We start from the raw sequence: 8,810 nt of genomic DNA, 5'->3' as shown, positions 1-8,810 counted from the left end.
TACCCCCTAAAAACCAAAGTAAATTTTAAAAGAGAGGGAAAGGCCAACGCTTAGCGGCAGCAGGAGAGAGAGGAGAGATAGAGAAGAAAAAAAAACACTTACTTGCCAGTTCTCTGATACCCCATAGCTTGTTCCACAGCCACTCCTCCACCCTCTAGTGGACGACAGCTGCGCCTCCCCGGGTGGATCGGAGGCAGATCTCCGGCCCCTGGTGGACTGAACACCTCGCCGAATTTTTGGTGGACGGTAGGGCTCTCGGTAACTGCTCCAGGCGGTTGGTTGGAAGTCCCTCCTCCCCTCGCGGTCGGCAGCCGTTCCTCCGCTTCCAGGCGGTTCCTCTGTCCTCTGGTGGATGGCCGTGGCTGCTCCTTTGGAGTGGATGGTAGCGGCGCACCCTTCCTCCTTCCTGGATTTCAGCACCAGTGTAAAGGGCTTAATGGACATTTTCAAATAACATAATGAAGGTCAAAAGGTGATTAGAGATGGTGGAAAATATTAAAAGAAATGGTGACCTAACATGACCTAAAATATGCACCTATAACCTAATTGATTGATGTTAATTACAACAAAGTCCATGGATACCGTATGCATCAAGTCCAGATTTATACTGGAACATTTTTCTTGGGATAAACATGCCCATATCCCAGACATAAAACTGCATGTACTGTTGGTCTTAGAGCAAAACTCTACCGCTTGCAAATTAGTTCCCTAAAATCAGGTGGTGGATAAATTAACTTTAGCCAACACTTGACACTTTTGATGTTATCTTCTGCTGAACATCAGCCCACATTCATCACATAAAGAACAGGCCTGCATCACAGGTGATGGTAGAAATGAATCTCCACAGAGACCTTTGCAAGTATGGGTGAAGGTATCTGAATTTCCATATCCATATTGTAATTATTTTTATTTTTAACAAACATGTCCGTAAACGATCTCTCTCTCCCGCACGATCCTCTGCAGTCGACCTTTATCCCTCTCGGAGGCTTGATTAGCCTGATACGGGACCGGGTGTGTAGGATCACGACCCGGCCCCTCCCTCCGCCCTGCCACAACTTGGTTGTTATTTAAGAATTTAAAAGTGAAGCGGCACCTAAGCCACTGAGTGTTGTTTTAGGCAGTTGATGCATGGCGTCCATAACCATTTAATAGGCTTTTTAAAAAAAGCTGTTGTGTCTCATTTTGCAGATGTTAAAATGCTTTCTACTATCAGTATGCAGAAACAATATAGTAAGCCATTTGTAGGTTGATTTCTCCCCAAAAGCGTAAACGCTGTGGCGTTGTGGCCCTATCAAAAATTTGCTCTGTTTGTTTTGAGCATCCCATCCCAGGGATGTGTTTTCTGTACAACGACATAACCTACTGCTTAAACATCAAAATACAAAGCTAGCTAATCACAACTGTTTCCCGAAAACTTGCACATCCATCGTTCGAACCACATTGATTCAACAGCATAGGGCTGTCTTTAATGACATCACGCAGAGGGTGGAGTAACTTCTGCAGATATTAAATTATTATAGCTCATTTACACATACATCAGAAAGCTGTTTAAAGCGCGAATGCTGCTGAAGACCCAAAAGTGGAGTGCACTGTTTAATGTGACAGATACATTACGCTGCAATAGTGGGGTTTCCCTCTACATCAGTCTTCGGGGTTCCACCAATGAACTTGAGCATATACGCACATGTGATCTCTTCAAAAACATGCGCTAACATGGACAAACAAGCCGTTTTTTCCAAGAGAACCCTTGTGTGCTAAAGCACTTTTTTCTTTACAGCCTTTAATCCCTTAAATGGTGCTTACAAAGGTGCTTGACAGAATAAAAAATGTGAAATGAAGAAGCCTCAGCAAAGTCAAATGATGTCCAACTAACTAGAAACAATGCTTCTAACCACAGGTGGAGAGCTGTAGATCAAACCACACATATTAGTTTACGATGCTTTTTGGAAACGCACCCCTGCCTGACAGAAATATTGGCTCAACCAATTGCGGGGCTATCTGTTTGCCCACCCAATTGGAGATGTGTTCTGGAAACCTGTCTGAAAACAGGACATTTTTGCAATTTTGTTTTAGTAACGCTCGTGGCACAGACATTACACACTTCACTTTTAAACATTAAGGATGTGATATTATATTCAAACCACCACAGGTGATTAATTATTTTTTTTTTTTTTCTCAGTATCCTCTCTTTATATGCCATTATGTTTTAAACAACATAAAGGCTGACAAAGGTTATGATGCACCATGTACCATTGGAAAATATATTATATTATGTTATGTCATTTTATATTTCTCATAGATATACCAAATTTATTTTATTGCAGTGGACAGATGAGTTGTGTAACTTTCACAAAATATATCATTTTGAAAAGTATATTGGGAATTCTTTTATTCTTTTTTTGAAGCACAAAAAAAGCATTATGGTTGGTTTTCCCTCTGTGATTTGTTAATTCATGCATATAAAATTTAATTCAGTACTGTCTTTAGAACACAGTGTGACTGAAAATGTTAGGCCCATTTAAATACATGTCTGTTTAACCATATTCCATTGATGTAAATCTTTATAATGTCCCTAAAGCTGATAGATTTCTCCACATGAACTAAATTTGTATGTACCCTATTCTGATGCTATTAACAAATGAATGTGGAGAGGGAGTAAAACCTGACCTCTGTCACTATCTGGGACAAATAGCCTTTAAGTTCTACTCCTCAAAAACAAACATTGTCAAGCCCACTTTCAGATCACTGGGTGAGGAGTGACATCCGTTTCTAAGACACACATAAGGGAAAGAAAGCAAGCTGCTCTCCGCATTGACAACAAATGTTCCTCCATGTGCAAAAAACTGTTTCTCCTCGGCTGTCCCCTGCCCTGGAGATTGATGTAGATCGTAAGGCAGTATTAACAAGGCCAAGGAGACTGATCAGGATCTCTATGTCAAATGTGAACCTGCTTTGCATGGGAAATATGTTGTGACATTCAAACTTGGCTAGTATAGGAGACTGTGACTGACATTTACTATTGGCCTCATCCAAAAGCAGACAAGTCACTTCCTATTGCTGTTTACAATGTGTCATTAAAAGTGTACATTTTATACCCCAAAATGGAATTGCAAACATAACTTTTTATATATATATATATATAGAAAGTTTGAGTGGTGCTTGCCTGTGCAAAACTAGCAACTGGTGACATCTCAGAAAACGTGATGCTTTTTTTTTTATATAAGTGTGTGTAAAGAATTTCCCCATTTATCCATAAGGTTTTATTTTATTCAATGGCTGCTGCTTAGGCTTCAAGCTAATACTGTATAGAGGCCAGTGTGGTTTCAAGGCTTTCAGAGTTTGGCCTTTAGTCCAATTCCAGCTTACTGCAGAAAGGTCAGAGACTGTTAAAAATAACAATGGGTTGCATATTATTTCTAGACACATGACACTCGTAGGAATAGGTAAAGGGTCATTCTCCATATGTTGTTCAAAACAACAGTAGAAGTCTTGACGTTTTCACAAGATGTAAGTATTCACAGTGGATGTCAGCAAAGTTTTGTTCTTGGTGGAGAGACACTGATTTATCCATGGGATATAACAGGCATTAGGTGAGCAAATGAGAACAATTATAGTGAAGTTAACCATCGCTACTGAAAAAAAAACATGATGAAAATTGTTAAGTATTTTCTCCATTTTCATTTCAATTTAATTATTTTATTTTATTTTTAGTTCTGGCACACACTTCGCAACACTTTGTGAAAATGAAACAGTTAATGGGGTTTTCCTTTTTCTTTTTATAATTTAATTAATTTATTTAAAATCGACAGAAAAAAAGATCCATAAATATTGTCATTCTATTGCTTCATAAAAAATTATATATATAAAAAAGTGTAATTTATAACAGTGTCATTACAATTTGTTTTATGTCTATACAATAATAGCTGAAGCACACTTTTCAAGCAAAACATTTCACAAAAAAGCAATTTGTTGTGTTTACAATTGTAAAACAAAACTATAAAGTACTTGGACACTTTCTTATTGTCAAACATAGTGGAAAATGTCCATAGGTGAAAGTAATTGCAAATGTGAAAAAGTGAAGCATCATTTAATGGTATGACACGTGTTTTGATGTTTTCATGAAATCATGAAATCATGAAATAATGATATACAATATTTATAATAATAATATATATATATATATATATATATATATATATATATATATACACTCACCTAAAGGATTATTAGGAACACCTGTTCAATTTCTCATTAATGCAATTATCTAATCAACCAATCACATGGCAGTTGCTTCAATGCATTTAGGGGTGTGGTCCTGGTCAAGACAATCTCCTGAACTCCAAACTGAATGTCAGAATGGGAAAGAAAGGTGATTTAAGCAATTTTGAGCGTGGCATGGCTGTTGGTGCCAGACGGGCCGGTCTGAGTATTTCACAATCTGCTCAGTTACTGGTATTTTCACGCACAACCATTTCTAGGGTTTACAAAGAATGGTGTGAAAAGGAAAAACATCCAGTATGCGGCAGTCCTGTGGGCTTAAAATGCCTTGTTGATGCTAGAGGTCAGAGGAGAATGGGCCGACTGATTCAAGCTGATAGAAGAGCAACTTTGCCTGAAATAACCACTCGTTACAACCGAGGTATGCAGCAAAGCATTTGTGAAGCCACAACATGCACAACCTTGAGGCGGATGGGCTACAACAGCAGAAGACCCCACCGGGTACCACTCATCTCCACTACAAATAGGAAAAAGAGGCTACAATTTGCAAGAGCTCACCAAAATTGACAGTTGAAGACTGGAAAAATGTTGCCTGGTCTGATGAGTCTCGATTTCTGTTGAGACATTCAGATGGTAGAGTCAGAATTTGGCGTAAACAGAATGAGAACATGGATCCATCATGCCTTGTTACCACTGTGCAGGCTGGTGGTGGTGGTGTAATGGTGTGGGGGATGTTTTCTTGGCACACTTTAGGCCCCTTAGTGCCAATTGGGCATCGCTTAAATGCCACGGCCTACCTGAGCATTGTTTCTGACCATGTCCATCCCTTTATGGCCACCATGTACCCATCCTCTGATGGCTACTTCCAGCAGGATAATGCACCATGTCACAAAGCTCGAATCATTTCAAATTGGTTTCTTGAACATGACAATGAGTTCACTGTACTAAAATGGCCCCCACAGTCACCAGATCTCAACCCAATAGAGCATCTTTGGGATGTGGTGGAACGGAGCTCGTGCCCTGGATGTGCATCCCACAAATCTCCATCAACTGCAAGATGCTATCCTATCAATATGGGCCAACATTTCTAAAGAATGCTTTCAGCACCTTGTTGAATCAATGCCACGTGAGAATTAAGGCAGTTCTGAAGGCGAAAGGGAGTCAAACACAGTATTAGTATGGTGTTCCTACTAATCCTTTAGGTGAGTGTACATGTGTATATATATATATATACACACACACACACACACACACACACACACACGCTACCAGTCAAACAGTTACATATTCTTTATTATAATTTTTTTTCTTTTCACATTTTAGAATAATAGTAAAGTCATCAAAACTATGAAATAATATAAATGGAACTATGTGAATTATGTTGTGACTAAACAAAATCCAAAATAAATAAAAACTGTTATATTTTAGCATCTTCAAAGTAGCCACCCTTTGCCTAGAATTTGCAGACATGTACTCTTGACATTTTCTCAACCAGCTTCTTGAGGAATCACCCTGGGATGATTTTTAAACAGTATTGAAGGAGTTCCCATCTATGTTGGGCACTTATTAGATGCTTTTCTTTATTATTTGGTCCAAGTCATCCATTTCAAAAACTTTTTTTGTAATTAAATTGTAGTTTTATAATTAAATAATTAATTAAATTAATATGGTGGCACAATTATATTTTTGTCTACAGAACTCATTTCAAACATTGAAGCCTATGTCTTCAGATCAAAAGATTTTTAAGATCACGAGAAACATTTCAGTCTAGTGTTTCAAAACTTTGACCAGGGTGTGTGTGTGTATATATATATATATATATAATTTTTTAATTTTTTAATTTTTGTTTATGTATGTATATAGTATGTGTGCGTGCGTGTGCTTTTATCTTTACTTTTTAGTTGTATACAGGAATTTGTATCATGGAATGGTTGGTTCTGAATCATGATATTATTCAGGCTCTGTTCTCAGAAACACAAAATCTGGTTTCACTTATTTCTGCAGATGTGCAAAGTAAAAGTGATTCTTGAGAGAAAACATAAGTGGGAAGGTGATGCACATGTTTTTGAGATCACTTGATAGTAGGTCATGCAAATAGACTGTTGGAATATGATGTAATTAAAGCATTTCCCCTCCACTACTGGTGGTTATGATTGTAAATTCATCCAAATAGGGCTGGACTGCGAAGAGAAATCGGCGCAGGATTTTATATGGCAACTGGCCCAAAACTTTTTGTTTTTGTTCACTGCCCTTTTCTGCATATCGCGGCGCTGTTTTGTGGTCCGTTCTGCATAACGTGCCGGCTCATTTTTGGCATGTTCGGCACGTTTCGCGGCCGACCCACTGGCCCGCTCGGTTCTCCCGATGGCCCAAAAGTGCGTTGGCCCACAGGGAAAATTCCCAGTATGCCAGATTACCAGTCCAGCCCTGCATCCAAATAAACAAAGTGCTCCCATCTAGAATTGACAACATTGCAATTAGGTTTATTTTTTTCATTACCTTTGAAGGGATGTTACGGTAACTTTTGTTACAAACCCTTATTTTTTTAGGTGGCATGGTGTGTCAATAAGCGTGAAGTGTCTGAAATCAACAGTGAACTGGTTATGTGCTTTTCTCTCCAAAGAATGTCAACAGGGAAAAGAGAGAGAGCACAAAGTGCCTTCTGAAAGTTAGGGATAACCCCTTATTAAATTTATACATGTAACTTGACCCGCACCATTTGTGCTACAATGTGGATTATTGAAGAAAGGTGTGACATTACTTTTGTAAATTATCTGACTATACTTAAGAATTATTTTACTTACAATTATATAACTTGCAATTTCAGGTGTCATGTTTCAGGATTCCGGTTTCAGAGCCTTTTGAAACTGACATTGCTAAAGTAGTTTCAAGAAGTTGTGTAAGTTACTTAAATGAGCAAATCTCCACAGTATTTTAATTTCATCTGTCAATTTCAAAAGCTATGAAAAAGAATTTACTTTTTAAGTACATAGCACAAACACATTTGCAACTGTTTTTCCAGTGTGTTTTTGGCTATAGATACTAGACACCATACATTAACTTAATTCTAATTTCTCAATCATTTTTGCAGTCCCATCCAGAATGTGATGTATGCTATTTGGCAGACTCTACGGTCAAGCCTTATGCACAGTTAAATCTGTAAAAAAAACATGATTCAGAGTCAGATCATCAGCAGACCGCTTTCAGCTTCATTCTGTCACATACCTCAGAAAAGAGTTCTCATGGACACTGGGACTGAGCTGTTCTCTCTTGAGGTTTGTGCTTGTCTGATTGGCCATTCTTATGCATCTGAATGATTTTTGGGCTGGAAAGTCCAAGGCATCAGTAGTATGCTTGGCCAGAGCCCTTTGCAAGTACAATGAGCAATGAAATGAGATGTTTTCCCGTATGCCACAACCCTTGGCATCTATCATAGACTAGAGAAGAATGTCATAGGTAATTAGCCCAGCCCCATTTGTACTAATCAAAAGCAGAAGGGTGAATAAAATTCATCCAGATCCTTGAGTCATTTAATAATTGGTTGTTTGCTCCAAAGATATGACCAAATATGTAAGATGTGGTCAGAACTGGGGGTGACCAAATGTAAAAGTTACAAAACCACTCATTGAAAAACCCATATTAATCGACTACAATTCTGAATGTTGGGTGGGATGCGTCCCCCTCAATGTCTATGGTGGTTATGTTCATGGTTTGCAGAGCTTTTATTATTTTTTTATTATATTTTTCTCCCCAATTTGGAATGCCCAATTCCCATTGCGCTCTAAGTCCTCGTGGTGATGTAGTGACTCACCTCAATCCGGGTGGCGGAGGACGAATCTCAGTTGCCTCCGCATCTGAGAATGTCAATCCGCGCATTTTATCATGTGGCTTGTTGAGAACTCCAGGGGCTGTAGTCAGCATCATTACTCACTGAGTTACCCCTGCAGAGCTTTTATTATCGAAGCCCTGGCTCACTGCAGTTTGGTCTCAGACAAGGGTATTATCTCTGGCAAAGTAAGTTGTACTCACATTTCAATATATTATGTAGAAATAATATTATTTTTGAAATATGATCTACCCAAGTAATGTACATAAAAGTAATTACCTCAATTGAGAGTCAGTAACTGTTATCTGATTACAAGAATTTGAAATGTAATGCGTTGCACAATTTAATTAAATTTTTTAGCTAAAAAAGTTATTAGATTACAGTAACTAATTACTTTGTAATCAGATTGCACCCAACACTGGCTTTGAGGCCATCTACATGTCAGTACTTTACAATAAGGTTCCATTTGTTAACATTATTTAATGCATTAGGCATCACGAACTAACAATTAACAGTTTATTTTTAACAGCATTTAGTGATCTTTGTAAATGTTTGTTCAAAAAAGTACAATTTGTAATTGTTAGTTCATGTTAGTCCATTAACGTCACTTAAGTTAATAAAACAACTTTTGATTTTAAAAATGTATTAGTGTATGTTGATATAAACATGAACTAATATTAATAAATGCTGTAAATAATATACATTGTTAGTTCATGTAAACTAATTTTAACAAATGAAACCTAATTGATAAAAACAAACCAAATAT

This window comes from Xyrauchen texanus, chromosome 22 (genome assembly GCF_025860055.1).
Source record: "Xyrauchen texanus isolate HMW12.3.18 chromosome 22, RBS_HiC_50CHRs, whole genome shotgun sequence".
Lineage (NCBI taxonomy): Eukaryota > Metazoa > Chordata > Actinopteri > Cypriniformes > Catostomidae > Xyrauchen > Xyrauchen texanus.
This window is presented reverse-complemented; position numbering follows the sequence as displayed.